The sequence below is a fragment of the Nannobrachium achirus genome (assembly GCF_963921795.1).
Source record: "Nannobrachium achirus genome assembly, chromosome: 15".
In the NCBI taxonomy this organism is placed as follows: Eukaryota; Metazoa; Chordata; class Actinopteri; order Myctophiformes; family Myctophidae; genus Nannobrachium; species Nannobrachium achirus.
The window spans coordinates 17,465,933-17,481,746 of record NC_137822.1 but is presented as its reverse complement, the minus strand read 5'-3'; the positions used below and the strand labels follow the sequence as shown (position 1 = coordinate 17,481,746).

The following is a 15,814-nucleotide window of genomic DNA, read 5'->3' as shown; positions in this document are numbered from 1 at the left end:
AGAAACTGAAATTAGTCGGTATGATGGCAGGTTATTTGAGAATCACATTCAGATCTGTTATTGTCCATAGAGTTGTCCTCTCATGTCCTTTGAACTAAACAATATGTCCAACTTTATTGACAAGAAAGCAATATCAATAATACAGTTTCAAATTAACATTTATTTAGTTACAATTGGGAGAGATAAAATGTGTACATAAAACAATACATTTTACCCATAAGAGGACCTTAGAGAGTACAGAAAAACTATAATCATAAATAATTAATGTAGTTTACATGAGCAAGACATAATGTAAAGTCATTCCATTCTTGCCTCTACAAAATCCAGTCCCAGAGGATTTACATATTAGACCCAACTAAATCAGAACTGAATAAATGTATATTTCTGGAGCTGTAGAGAAAAAGTAATCCTTTCCATAGCAAATATCATTTGCTATCTACCCATTCCTGTATGGGAGCCTCGGAAGCAACCGATGCCTTGTAAAGACTTTCCTGCAGGCAGATATTAAGATGCCAAACAAATATTCTTCAGGTCTCCTTGTCTGAAAATCTATATGTCCTAAAAATAATATGGAACATTCCATAGTATATTGAACATACTATTTAAATTATTACTATACGAAACCCGGCCCAGAAAGGCCTTATCACTGGGCACTGATCACTGGACACTCACTCCTTTCCATTCCATTGGTCTTTAATATGGGATTTTGTTGTCTGACTGCTCGCTGGCTAGTGGCACCGAAACCACACAGCTCATCCTCAAGCCAGTGTGGTCTGTTTGCTTTGATTATGTCTGTTGACTATTAGGCCAGTATTCAGGTTCTTCCACTTCCTTTCATGAAAGTGAAATCCGAATGTTTTGCTTAGGGGAAGTTTCTCTGTTCTCCCCTCAGTGGTAGGAGTACAGCTAAATAACAATGTGGTCTATGAAGATGAGAAGTGTGTTTTGTCAGATGGAAACACAATCTTCTGAGTTTGGTCATAGACAGTTTGTCATGAGTTTTGAATGTGAATGACCAGTAAGTTTCCTCAAACTATTTCTTAATATCAAACTTTCTGGCGTTTAGCGTTTAATTTAGTGTACAAAGCCCTTGCACTGAACTTGGGGAAGTAAAGCTGTGTTGAATGATAAAACTGAGGCAGAGAACATTACAACAATAACGGGATGGACGTCATGTCCACATGTCCAGGACATGTGTCCCTCCAACAATACTATTTATGGCTTCCCTTTAGGGCTTTTGAACTTTTTTGGGGCATTCATTTTTTTTATACATTAATTATTCATATATGCAAAGCAATCTGCAGTGAATGATGCAATTGTGTTCAATGGATAATTGGGTTCATTCAATCTTCACTGTCATAGAGACGCCATTAGGATATAGAGGAGAGAGAATATATATATAAGAGATATACAGTATACGGTATATACTGTAGCTTATATGGTATTAGTATCTCTGTGTGTGGAATATTCTCAATTCCTGGGGTTTTAGCAAAGCCCTTAGAAAGAGTTTAGATGCCTTAATCACAGGGTGGTGGTGGTGTTGGCCCACCCAGAAGAATACGACAACAGACCACTGTATCACTTAGAGTCTGTGTATCTTTCTTTCTAACCATGTCTTCCTGACCACATGGGTTGCTCTGTGCAGAATGAGAGACAGACAGACAGATAAAGAGAGAGAGAGTGACAGACAGACAGACAGACAGACGGAGAGCGAGAGAGGCCCATTATTATACAGGTCATGTGTAAGGGAAAACTACTGAGGTTTTCTGTACATTAAGTTTTGGATGGACTCGACCTGCACATTGCTCTGTTTTATATATTCTTTATACTGTACTGGTCATCATGCGTATTGCCCAACCTGTCCAACAGGCTTTACAGTACAGTAGGTGACACCATTGTACCCAGAGTGTAGTCTGAAAGGTCCTGCCCTTTCCGTAGTATTCACTGTAAAGTCCAATTAAACCCTCGCCAAGAGTTGTACCAGGCCCGGGATTTAACATGTGGTTCTGTTTATGCCACACCAGACCGGAACATGCCAGGGTTAACATATCGTACAGAATGTCCACGCTGTGGCATGCTAAGTGTTGGTTGCTGTGGATATTTGAAGTGGTTGATTGCACATGTAGAGTATCACCGTGCCCATGTGAAGTTAAGTGGCAGTGTGCTGCTGCCATGGTGGGTTGTACTACAGCAGCCGGTGGGGTGATGCCGGCACTGTAACCGCTGGTAGGCTTTTAAGAAGATAAGGGGTTCTTCCTATTTGGAGCTATTTTTATACTGTAAAGCAGGGGTCTTCAACAGGGGGTCTGGGACCCCTAGGGGGTCCTCAGAGTTACTACAGGGGGGCCGCCAAATCTTTGTTATAGGATCATTCTTTTAAATGAACAACTTGAACCCTCGCATCCCTATTCTGAGGAGAACTTTAGGTGGATAAAAGTGAGATGGGAGTTGGGAGGTAAAGAGAAGGGGATTCAGGGCAGTGGTTCTCAAACATTTTCATGCCAAATTGCCAATGACCCCTAAATTAATGTTTTTGCCCGCAGACTGCCATCTGAAAATATTTTTTGAAAATAGCAGATCTACAAGCTCACAAACACATTTCTATGCATATGCGCATGCATATTTTTGAATAGCCTAAGTATAACATAAGGTTAAAGGGATTTAACGGATTTTGCTATATTAACACATTTTGCTGGGGACACCCTGGATCCACCTCAATTGGGGATCCACAGATACCACTTTGAGAACCACTTATTTAGGGAAAAGTTAGGAAGGGTGGGAAACCAACATCTTTGAACAGTACAAGAGTAGTGAGAGTGATGGGTGAACAGTACAAGAGTAGTGAGAGTGATGGGTGAACAGTACAAGAGTAGTGAGAGTGATGGGTGAACAGTACAAGAGTAGTGAGAGTGATGGGTGAACAGTACAAGAGTAGTGAGAGTCATGGGAGGTTGACTTTGAGATGAATGCAGTGGAAGCAGCACAATGTTTGACTTGCTGTAGCACATGTTTCATCAGAAATCAAAGACTTCACGCCCGGCGTTGCTATGGCGACTATTTTCCTTCTTTTGTTGACAATGAAAATAGATATTATTCTGTAATATTTTTGGTCGGTCAAAAAAACTATCAAATATAACAGGATGAACAACATTTGAAGGACTTCAGAGAATATTCAGAGACTCTGCAGAGAATGTTCTAGGATTTCGATAACTCGACTGTATTTGCAAGAAAGCACACGTTATGCTTCATCTAGCATGGAATCTTTTAACACTCCAGCAGAGTTAGCTCTAATATTGACAAGGAAATCTCCCATCCATTTAATTTATCCGGCAGAATTGAAAGCCTATCGTTAGTGGAAAGCAACAAGACACAAATTGGCAGTTTGATTCAGCTGTCTGGCAGCGCATCGTTTTATGCTTTGAGAGAAAACTATGTTTGTTGATTTAGTGTGAGCTAGAACATGCCTCTTCCACCACAAGATAAAGCATGTCTGAGGAACAAAACATTTCTTCTGGGCGTTTTGGTGTCATAACGACTCTTACACAACACTGCGTGCCAATTAAATCACCAAGAGCAACCTCTGCGATAGATATATTGTGACAGTTTAGACGAGACATTTTTTATGGGTTATGGTGGCAAGCCACCACTTATGGGACCATAAAAATATTGAATGTCCAACAGCGATCCTGTGATTCCTGAGAGTCATCGGTGGTCTGGAGCATGCCACAGCATGCATTAACTGTTCAGTGACATTCTAGGATGTGTCCAGTGATTGTATAAAAGTCACAACCATGCATTCAGATGTCCTGACTGAGTCCACCGCTTGTCCATTAAACCAAATCCTATTCTGATGCAGTGCAATGCACAGCCAACATAACCAGTCCAAGACGTTGTTTTGGTTGGCGTGCAGCACAGACGCTGGTACATCTGTTGTCCTACATCTGCCGGAGTGGGGCAGGCCCTCATCCCTTTGTGTGTCTCACATGAGACGAGATTCCTTTTTTGGAAGTCTGGGGTGCAAAAGGGGAATGCATGTTGTTGTCACACAGTCTTACCACCCGTATACAGTAACAGCAAAGGAAAGCTACACAATGCTTTACTGTACTGTATTTTCAATAGAAATGTAGGCCATGTATTAAAACCTAACTCATCTAACAGTTGTGTTAAGTCTAAACTAATTGGAAAAACATCTCTGGGCTGACACCAGAATGATGACGCTTTATCTTCTGATGAATATATAAAAGTTAAAGACCCACAGCTTTGGTGGGAAACTGTCGGACCACATATCAACTTTGTTTGCCTTGAAGTGCCATATCCTAATCTTGGGTCGTTTATTGTCGATTATTCACTTGGTCCCCTTATGGAAGGCCCTCTGACCTTTCTCATCTAAGGAATGTTAGTACAAGTCAACTGTTTATGTAAATCCAACCTTTTGGGTTTACTGGTTCTCCAATCTATATTCTCAATAATTTCCTCAACAGTCACCACGAATGATTTCACTCATTTGCATTCCATAGAGGTCAGCATGTCTGTTTCTTGGCCAACTCTTAGGCTTTCTCTAAAAGGATTATTTATACGTAGTTATGCACCACGCTGGCATCGCACACCATAAATAGTAGCTCTACAAGCTTGCACCATGTCGTACAGTAGTTGAGTATTTGAATTGATCAAATTAGCATACATGTTCAAGCATCTCCCATATTAAATACTAATGGTCTTGGATATTTAAAAGCAAAGGTCAAAGCCACAATCTTCGATTTCTTCTACTGGTTGGCTGTGAACAGTAGCCTGGAAACCAGACGAATCTGCCAGTGCAAAAAAGCCCTCTGCAGATTACTCTGGCACGGCTCGGTTGTGATTGGATTCCGCTGCCCCTGAAGTTGTGGGGCAAAAATCAAGGCCCAGTGTGCAAATATGGGGCGGGTTTATCACCAGAGGAATCTTTGTAATCTGCCCCTTGGAAATGCAGGTTCCACACAGAGATTTCAGACGAATGGCCCGGACAGCTGGCCTTGCGGTCCGGGCACCTAGGCTGCAATGTTCAGATCCTGACAACATTTGCTGCGTCTCACTCCCCTTCTCTCTCCTCATTTCCTGTCTATCCACTGTATACTATCGATACATATCTTAAAAAGAAAGATTCCAGACTGATATACAGTACACAGTGATTAGTCTGGCCATGCCAGGCTAATAGAACAGAGCAGGAACTATAGGTTTACATACCGTATTGTGCGAATTGTTTAGGAAACAGTGCTAGTGTGGGGGGCTCCTCCTTTAGCTGTTTCACAAATCGCAGATTGGAACACTGCCTACATTTTTTTTACTTTTTGTCCATTGCCTTTTTCACAAAAATGAGAACAATGTAGAGCACAGTCATTTAGAATTAGAAGGTTAATTTGAAACAGTGACGTGTTTGACATGTCACTGTGTTGGACACTTTGCAATTGTTCTGATGATTCAAAGTTTGACTGACACACACATGCAATTAATATAAGTAATAATAATAATAATAATATAACAATGTGTAATTTAATTTATGTTGTTGAACAAACCATGGCCTTTGAAACTTGCTTTAACCTTTTGAACCTGACAAATGCAATGGAGAGTTGCTGTTGTTTAGAAGACACTAAAGACAGCCAAAGGGATGCACTACAGTATTACTTACACAACATGGAATAAAGGGAAGTAGCTACAAGTGGTTCATTGGGTTATGGGGTTTGTATTTTGGCATTTGTCTGGCTTTAGTCAGGCCGCCATTTCAAAGGGTTGAGAGGAGATGTTGTAGCCCGTCTCTGATTTCTGTGTGTGACATGGTCTGGGCTTGGTAATTGTAATAAACCGTACAAAGAATGAGGAGGAGTAAGAGCCATAAATGATATGGTGATGGAATGGGATGTGCTCACACTGTGAAGTGCGAAAGCCTGCTGTTCAAGTTTCATCCAAAGTGAATTCTTATAGCAGCCATCCCAGAGCAAATATTCTGCTTGCATAGCTGAAGGTTAATTAAAATTAAAAACTAAAAAGGTATGCTCAGTGGAATGCTTGCAAGTCTGTCAGTCAGCTAAGACGTATGACTCCATATTTGGGCACGGTTTCACCCAGATCCAACTACTACCACTAACTTCCATTAAAGTCAAATATTTCAGTAGAATACACAAGATTTGAAAAGAAAAGCATGGAGATAGTTCCATTGCCTAGTACTGACAGCGTGCACAAAAGATTTGTTTCTGATTCGTCTAGTGGTTTGTGAGATTAACCCTGGACAGACAAACTAACATAATGTCTCCCCTTGTCATCAGCCTGGAAGTGATACTGAATATTCATAGTTGGCTGAATATGTATAGTAAAAAAACTGTGTAAATTATAGTAGTCTCTAGAAATGAGCGCAATATTCTTGTATCATTTTGAAGTGATAGTTTAAAACATGAAATGACACAGTAAGTTGTAGTAAGATGTCAAGCTATATTTTTACAGTCCAGTGTTCAGGGACATGATTCCATTCAGTAATCATGTCCCTGAATATACAGCTGCTATAGTGAAGAGTGAGCCTGTTGTGTCCCTTAGGAAGGAAATATTAGGTGCCTGATTTCCTTCCCTGTTTCTCTCACAGCCAACCTGTAGCTGGTCCTGCTTCAGTAGAAACTCCCGCAGATATCTCTATTTCATTTGCCCATAAAACAGTAAAGACGTCAAACGGAAACGACAACAACCGGAAAAAATGTATACATGAATACTGTGAAGCGAGGACTTCCAAGAATAGTGACTTCCCCCTGTTGAGTAAATCTTTAGAACACAGCAAAGAGTTGCTCATACACAGTAACATCCTCAGTTTTAATTTATCCATTTTCTAAACCCTTTTGTACTGAAACCACAGAGTGTACAAATGGCCAGAGGAGCGAGTGCACCAACTCCAAATGCCTCCAAATGGAACCAACTGGACCCTTACTGGTCCAAAACTCAGAGAGGCCTCTAAGGATCCATTTGGTTCCATTTGTACACTCTCTGCGTTAAATAAACACTCTGGATCTTTGCTGTATACAGTATGACATGTACAGTATGTGTTAGTGCATCTCACTCCCCGCCTCCCTTTCCTCCTCTTATTCTTGGACTCTTGTTGTTTGTTTTTAGTGACATGTGATACTCGGACTGAGCGTTACAGAAGCTATTTTTAGCTGGGTCTGTTTGCATATTAGGCACTGACTCTGCCCCCCTGATTCCTCACTAGAATATTTCATGCTGAGATTTATTTAAGTCAAGTACCCAAATTTAGCCATCTGATAAGCTCAGAACATAATCTTCATGTTGCACGATCGCCTATAGAGCATTTATATACACTAGAAGCTCGGCCGCCCTTCGGGCGGCCGAGCGTCTAGTCGGCGGCCTGGCCAACTCGGGAACAATGTAAATAGGGAATGAATGCCCCGCCCTTTAATGCAAACCCCATTATACCTGTTGTCATAGGATCCGTTTTGACCATCTGTTTGCGTGTGTCCATTTATGCCCATATATGGAGAGATATGTCTGTCTACGTCCATTTTCTGACATATATGGAGATCTCTGTAGGACCTGGTTTGACCATCTGTTTGCCTGTGCCCATTTATGCCCATATATGGAGTTTGCGACCTGGCCAACTCGGGAACGATGTAAATAGGGAATGAATGCCCCACCCTTTAATGCAAACCCCATTATATGGAGATCTCTGTATCTGTCTGTGTCCCTTTTATGCCCATATACTCTATCTGTGTCCATATTTTATGCCCATATGCCCATATATGGAGATCTCTGTATCTGCCCATATGCCCATATATGGAGATCTCAGTCTGTGTCCCTTTTATGCCCATATATCTGCGTCCATTTTATGCCCATATGCCCATATATGGAGATCTCTGTATCTGCCCATATGCCCATTCTCTGTATCAGTCTGTGTCCCTTTTATGCCCATATACGGAGATATCTGTCATGGAGATCTCAGTCTGTGTCCCTTTTATGCCCATATATCTGTCTGTGTCCCTTTTATGCCCATATACGGAGATATATCTGTCTGTGTCCCTTTTATGCCCATATACGGAGATATCTGTCGGGTCGAGGCAAGGCCCCTGTATTGCCCATATATGGAGATCTCTGTATCTGCCCATATGCCCATATATGGAGATCTCAGTCTGTCGGGTCGAGGCTAGGCCCCTGTATCTGCCTGCAGTGATGTCACAATGACTCAGTGCTTGCGCCCGGCACTGCAGTGATGTCACAATGAGTCAGCGCTTGCGCCGATTTTGCGCCGATTTCCGCATAAGGAGATTCCGAACGTTTCGCGCCGGTTAGGGAAAACCGGGCGTCGGGTCGGGTCGAGGCCCGGCACTGCACTCCATGCCGCGGCGGGGAACGCGCGTGCCGAATCTGAAGCCGGTGGGACGAACGGTTCTCGAGATACGCGGATTACAAACACACACGCAGAGACTTCTCGCATTTATAGATAGATTATGTCAGCAGTTGTCTGTCTCTTTATAGCATGCAAGTACATGTGCATACGGTATGGATAAGGGGCATATAGTTCATGTATGTTCACATAGAAATCCCAACTGTTAATTTAAGTCTGAGCGCAAAAATGTATCCGTATTTTGCTGTGAGCTGTCCCAAAGAGCAGGGATATCAACATGTTTTTGGACCTCCATACCATAGGCCAAAACTAATGTGACTGAAACTGAACTGATCAAACGTTGTTAGTATAAACTAGTCCTGTGCCCGGGGGACGGGGTGTGCGATGAGAGATTGAATGTAGGAGTCTCAGAAGTAATGTTGGAGAACCGTCCCAGACCGTTGCCCGTTGGGCAGAATAGTCACCATCGATGTCCAGTTGTGCAATATCCGTTGTCTCCGTCTGTCTGGGCGGCGCTCTTTCATGGTGTTCTGTGTCCAGGCCAGTCTGCGATGTCATCTCCAAATTTGGGCACTGTAGTCAGTGATGTCAGTCAAGCTTTGTTGATGTCAGTTGGGCATTGATTGATTGATTGAGTCAGTTGGGCATTGATTGATTGATTGAGTATTTTATAAGACAAAAGTGGAGAACAGAACAACTATAGTCAATACAATAAAATAATGTTTTACAGTACAAGTACAGTTAAACACCCTGCCTAAAAGGAGCATCCCAAATAAGTCCTTTTTTACGTCGGAAGTCCTTGCATTGTTACCATGGTGGCGACACTGTTTAGTATGTTTAGGATACTGATGTCAGCATGCAGACAGGCGGTCAAACGGTGGGCGGCGGACAGACATTCAGTAAATTAATAGTTGGATGCAATGATTCTGAAGATTCATCATCTAGATTAAATACAGTAGCTTTTCCTTTTCCTTTTTTGTGATCCTTCAGAGCCACAGAAGTCCTGCCATAAAGAGAAAATTGCTATTCCTTAGCTTTTGCCAGGACATAACAGGATTAAGATGTAATTTAGACTAGACTGTGGCCAGAAGAACTAAACAACACAACAACACAAGACACTTTATTTCTCAGTCTGCTGCTTGAGCAGAGCTCCTTTTGACATATTGGCAGAACGTGAATCCTTCTCCATATGACATTTTGGGTCATACAACAGTATACCATGCTGGAGTGTCATACTCATTATGTGAATTACGTCTGTCCGCATTTGTAAGATTGATTTGTGGTGAATGTACTTTATGGCTGGTACATAAATTACATTGGTAAGTTCATTTAGCAAAACTATTTGGGGGCTATTTAAAGTAAAAGGTCATGTTGGATAATACACAACTTTGCTGCCCAATTTAACACATTGACCGCCATTTTAACATACCTCCGTACTCCCACCTGCCATTCTTCTCCATAGACTTCCATGTAATTGGGTGTGCACGGATCATGCACACCCATGCCTAGATAATGCACCACGTGTGTCCACATTGCTCACAGCTTTCAAACAAAAAAATCCGAATGGAAATCCGTTCAGGCATTCATGAGATAACAGCCACTATGTTTAACAAAGATGGCTGCCAAAATGGCTGCCATGCTTGAAAGATGGGGTTGCTATGGGGGTTAAACATGCAATTTCGCGATTGCTATCATGCCTACTCCATTTTTGGGGGTCAAAAATTATTTTTGATTTTTTTTTTTTTTTATTCTCGGGATTTTTTTTTTTTTTTTTAATTCTCGGGACTATCGGGCCTGGCGGGGAAAGACATTGGAATAATCTCGGGACTATCGGGCCTGGCAGGGAATGAGTTAACATGGGCTTGGGGAATGGAATATTAAAGGAGTAGTTCACCCCCAAAATGACTTTTTTTCCATTGATTACTCATGCCATGGAGAGTAGAGTTCAATAATATTTTTTGGTTTTTGTCACATTCCTAAGACAAAAATTTGATTTGAGTAAATTTACCCCATTGATTCCAGATGGTGACCCGTTTCGAAACGGGTCACCATCCGAAATGAATGGGGATAAATGTATTGTTATCACATTTATGTCTTAGGAATGTGACAAAAAAATAAAAATATTATTGAACTCTACTCTCCATGGCGTGAGTAATCAATGGAAAAAAAGTCATTTTGGGGGTGAACTACTCCTTTAAGGGTTTATTAAGAGGATTTAGTTTCAGGAGGCCTAATGCTCGTCAGTGTGGAGATTGAATGTTCAGTTGATTATTGGAGCCGTGTGCAGCAGAACCCACACGGGCTACTTGAGCTGCGTATTTCAGAAACATGGTCTGGACCATTCTTCACGTGGCTCTTTGATCTAACAGTAAACATCTTCTGACCAGTCATTCTTCTTCATAGGCATGCACGCACTTCCCTTGTATCTGCAACCCAGAGGCATTGTTGAATTCTCTGCTCACAATATTAATTTGAAGGCATAATATTTTGGCTCATTTTGCAGAAGGACACAACGTTATTAGAACATGAAGAAGTCCATTTTTTTCCAGTTTTGTCCATACTGGATTATTAACAAAACAACATCTGTAATAGTATAGCTAAAACAAGCCTGTATTGTTTATGATACAACGCTTTATTCAGTGACCAAAAATATGTGTTTATATAGGCTATTGTATATCACAATTCACGTTGTACTAACATTTCTCCTCAAAAATAATTGTAATGTGAGTTTTTTGTAAATATTATGTGCCCTGCTGATAAGATAAAGAATAACCTAGTCTTCGCCCCTGGTCACATCTAACATAGAGTCGTAACTTTTGCCAGAGTCTAGGTCCAGAGAAAATAAATAGAAGCAGTGAAAAACTCCCCATAGCTTTTCAGGAAACCACTGAGACAGATAGCTTATGGTCTGTGCTATGCAGAGGCCACACGTAATGACTTCCAAAACAGAGAAATGTTATTAGCAGTGTTTCTGTATTTGTTATCTGTTCTTGTGCTAAGCTCCCTGGTGGGTTTTTACATGGACATTTAAACTGGATTGTGGCGTAATGGCATTGAAACTGCTAGAGTTCATCCAATATTCCACACAGTGTCTTATGTTTAATTTATACCCCGTCGTGTGCCGAAAATTACCGATCTACGAGCTCACACCGCTTCACTACAGTATGCGTCCAGTGTGAGCAGAGTCGTTAACAAGCGACAAGCGTGGGCGACTATTTCTGGCAAGCGACTATGATTCAGTTTGACCAGAACACCTACAGTACTTTAGTATCAGTATTGTTTACTTATCAGTTCACTAATATCAGTTATAACGTTAATTTGGATGCATTCTTATATTGCATGGAAGGATTCACCATTTCACACAAAGATTTTATGCAAATTGGGTGAGAAAAACTAGAGGGTAACATTCAGTACGACATATGCAGTACACATAACTGAAAACAGAGTGAGAAATGCAGTAAAAAATGAACAAAATGTCCAGATGTAAGATTTAGATTTTTTACTATGTGGTTATGGTTTTGTTAAATTATGTGTGGTTACTGGTTACACCTCGACTGATTCAGGCCTCACAATATTATAGCTATAACTTTGGCTCAGCAATTTGCGAGAATTTGTTAGGCTTTCCCTGGCCTATAATGTACATTCCCCATATCTCAGGGAAGATTTGATGGATGCAGAAAAGTGTGACATTGCTATTGTTTTAAAAATATATATAAGTTATATATATCCCCACTGAGACTTGCTTATTATAGCTGGGATTTAAACCAAGTTCCCACGTGCAAATCCTGACATTTCTACTGTTAGTGTTGAGCTTTAACAAAAATAAAAATCACACCCATTGTGAAGTGAGCAGTACCTTTGAGCAGTGTTAAACGATATGAATTCTTCTGTTGTCCATTAATGTCAAGGCTACTCAACAGTGCCACTTGGTCACCCAGCCCGGTATTGTAGTTGTTGCTACTCATACGAGGCGTATGAGTATACTGCAAACAAAGAGACACACACACATAGGGACAAAGGGACAAAGAGACATACTGTACACGCTCGGTCAAGCATGGGAGCGCTTGCACCACTCAAAAACAGATAGAGAATAGAGTGGATTTTGACCTTAATGCAATACCACTTGTTAACCAGTAGTGGGCCTACCCAACCACAGGATATACATTTCTTAATAGAAGTTACGGATTGCAACTTTGATGTGCTCTGTTTCGTTCTTCTGATTTCAATATTTTGAAATAAGCTTTGTTTACTTGATGTGATCAACATGTAACCCTGTGATCTACATTGGTCAGCGTGGATCTTTGATCTTATCAGTGGCAAATCACCAACTCCTGTTTCTCTATTTACAAACCTTAACCAAGTTACCTTAATATGATTTTTTCATTACCAAAAGTATAGCTTTGAGAAGGCTAGTAAATCTAATAAAAAAGTTGATTGAAGGCAGATGTTATTTACAGTAAAGCCATGATGTTCACAGGCCAGAATATGGATCCAAAACCAGATCAACACTTTCTCTCTGCGGCTCTTGATGGATGTCAGATGGTGGAGAATATAGAAAAGTCCATCACAGTAACGCTTAAATAAGTACTTGAATTAAATACATGAACGCGGCATGATGTTGCGTGTTGTGAGCTCTTATTTTTGGCCTGTGACTAACCATCATACAGCAAAGTATAATTCAGGTGTAACCGCCAAATTAACATTCATGGCGATGGGTGAAACGGTTTATTAGAGGTCTACATTATAGTAGCTATTACTGGGCACTTTGGAGAGTCTGTGGTTCTCAAGCTGATCCTAGATATCGTTGTTGTCGGGTGGAAACCTTGTATGTCCAAAACCGTTTCTTTTGTATTTATCATTTTAAAAATGATTTAACATTTTGAAAATAGCTGATCTACAAGCACACAACGCCTCGCAATGCGAGGTGTTGTGTGCTTGTAGATCTGCTGTTTTCGCTAGTCTTGTGTGCGACAGTCTTGTATGATGAAGCAGGGCTTTACTTTACGAAAAAAAACTACAAATTTGAAACTTGGAGATACAAGGTTTCTGCCCGACAGTGACGATATATGTGTTCAGATCGCATATGGGTTTCATAGAAGACTGTTATGCAGACTGTTATGCATTTGATCCCAGTGTGATCTGCATGGTGTCTGTCTGAGTTGTATTGAGGACAGCTGCTTCCAATAACCATGATACCATGGCGCAGGTAAAAAGAACACCCTGTTTTGCTTTACAACATATATCACTCGCTTTAGTTTTATTTTATTGTATTGTTTAATGTGACAAAACAAAACGATTTGGTAATTTGCTCAGAAGATATGGAAGAAGACAAGAAGGCATAAAAGAAGGAATACTGTACAAACTACGCACAATAAACACTTGAGTTTATATACTGTCTATAATATTTATGAGAGAGAGAACGAGAGAGTGAGAGAGACATTAATACACTGTCAATGACCATGTATAATAGCCATTATTATGTGAATGGCTTATTCTCTGTCACACACAGCTGTCAGGGCGTTTGTGGCATCCACTGCGATTTCATGTGATGTTCAATGTTCTTGGGGGAACAAAAAACATAAGGCTTGTAAAAGGGAAAAAAGTTATTAATGAAACATCAAAAAGCTTCAGTCCAAAGCCTGCTGGAGCTTTCAATAAGCCATGAATGATGTACCAGCATTGACAACTTGAGCGCAGCTCTGGATAAGAGGCTATTGATATAGCTCGGGTCTCAGCAGTGCTTGCCAGCTAGGTTTGTCTCTGAACGGACTAGAGTGCATTCAGTATTCAGTCCGGTAGTGGGTACTGTTTTAGGAATGTCTTGTTTTGTTTGCGTTGTCATGGTGACTTCCATCAGAGTGCCAGCGTGATCCTGCCCAGCATATCTCGCTGTCTTTCAGCTGCCTGATTGCTGCTGCAGTGAGAAGGCTGGAGTCAGACCAAGACGACCAAGAATCTGGCCCTGTTCAAATGCCTTTAATTGGGATGTTTGGCTCAGGGAAAAGAGCACTTGCTATTGTATACTCCCACTGCCACCATACTTTACCCCTGCTCTGCTGCTCACTTATCTTATACCATCTGCTGAAGTACTTCATGCAAACTGCTGCAGGTGTGCCGACGTAAAAGAAAGGACATCGACCACTGTCCAACCTCTTCACTACACACTGTACTTTTACTTTATGGTCAATATTTCTGCTTGTACTGTACTAGCACAGCAGGATGCTTTAAAGTTGCAGAATGACTTTCAGAATGTTGAATGATGTAAAACAGATTATCTGCTGTTAAGGTTTCAGACTCTTGCTTTAGAGCGGTGATTCTCAACGTTTTTGACGTGGTTTGGCAACATTTTCATCTCTGGTGTTAATTCAACTCTGAGAGTATACAAATGGAACACTCATTTTCCATTTGTACCTCTCAGATTATCAATCATTTAGCTGGGGACCCCCTGAAACCCCCTCAAGGACCCCTGGGGATTCCCATAACCCACGCTGAGAACCAGTGCTTTAGAGCAGTGGTTCCCAAACATTCGCGCCACGTTGTGAGCTTGTAGATCGGCTATTTTCACTACTTCTTAAGCATTTGTTTTCTAATATGGAATTTCTTAGATTTTTTATTTTATTAATTAATGAAATTACTCATTTCAATCATTGCATTTGTTTTATTTGTGTAAATCTTATCTTTTTGGGGTATGCATTATTATTATTATTATTATTTTCTATGTTTTGAAATAATAATATTCAAAAAATAAATGTAGGAAACAAAAAAATAAAGCGTTGCGAGGCGTTGTGAGCATGTAGATCGGCTGTTTTCACAATTTCTGCCTCAAATATTTGACAATTTGGCCAATGTTTGACCAGAGGTGCTAACAAGCTCTTTAAAGTCCTTAAATTGTCACTTTAGCAGATACCATTATACTGTATGTTGGTCTGTTTACTGTTGAGTGAGAAAAACCTCTGGGGGTCCCGACCCACAGGTTGAGAACCACTGCTTTTCGAGAGCCTTGCTTATTCATCACCCCCTGGGCAGGAGCCATGCGGGGGATGTGTGGGCCCTTCCGTGTTCTCACCGTCTTGTGAAACAGGAACCTGACTCTCTCAAAAGTGAGAGTCCGCATTTGGAAGTTATTACAGCGGTTGGGTTTAGGTCAAGCCAGACACCTTGAACCCCCGTGGATCTTTAAACCCCCATGTCTGTCATGATTTTCACCTTGGCACTAACAGCGAGGTAGTTTACTGGTATGGAGACCATACATACGAGAAGGAACACGTGTTGAAAAAGTTACCTTCACACAAATACATGTTTTGTGAATTAATGGTGAGCGATTACATATAGTGAGAGTGAGTTGATCTCTTTGGAAAGCATGACTGTGTTTGTGATGACATAATGTCAGGGAGGTACTGTAGGCTGGGGCGTCACACCACATTCTGGGCCCTGGGTACA

General features: G+C 41.0%; 1 protein-coding gene across 2 annotated transcripts in view; it reads left to right on the top strand.

Annotated features, from left to right (window-relative positions):
* pdlim5b (PDZ and LIM domain 5b) overlaps positions 1–15,814 on the top strand; it is a 90,773-nt gene that overhangs the window by 11,540 nt on the left and 63,419 nt on the right. The gene's annotated exons all lie outside the window — the stretch shown is intronic.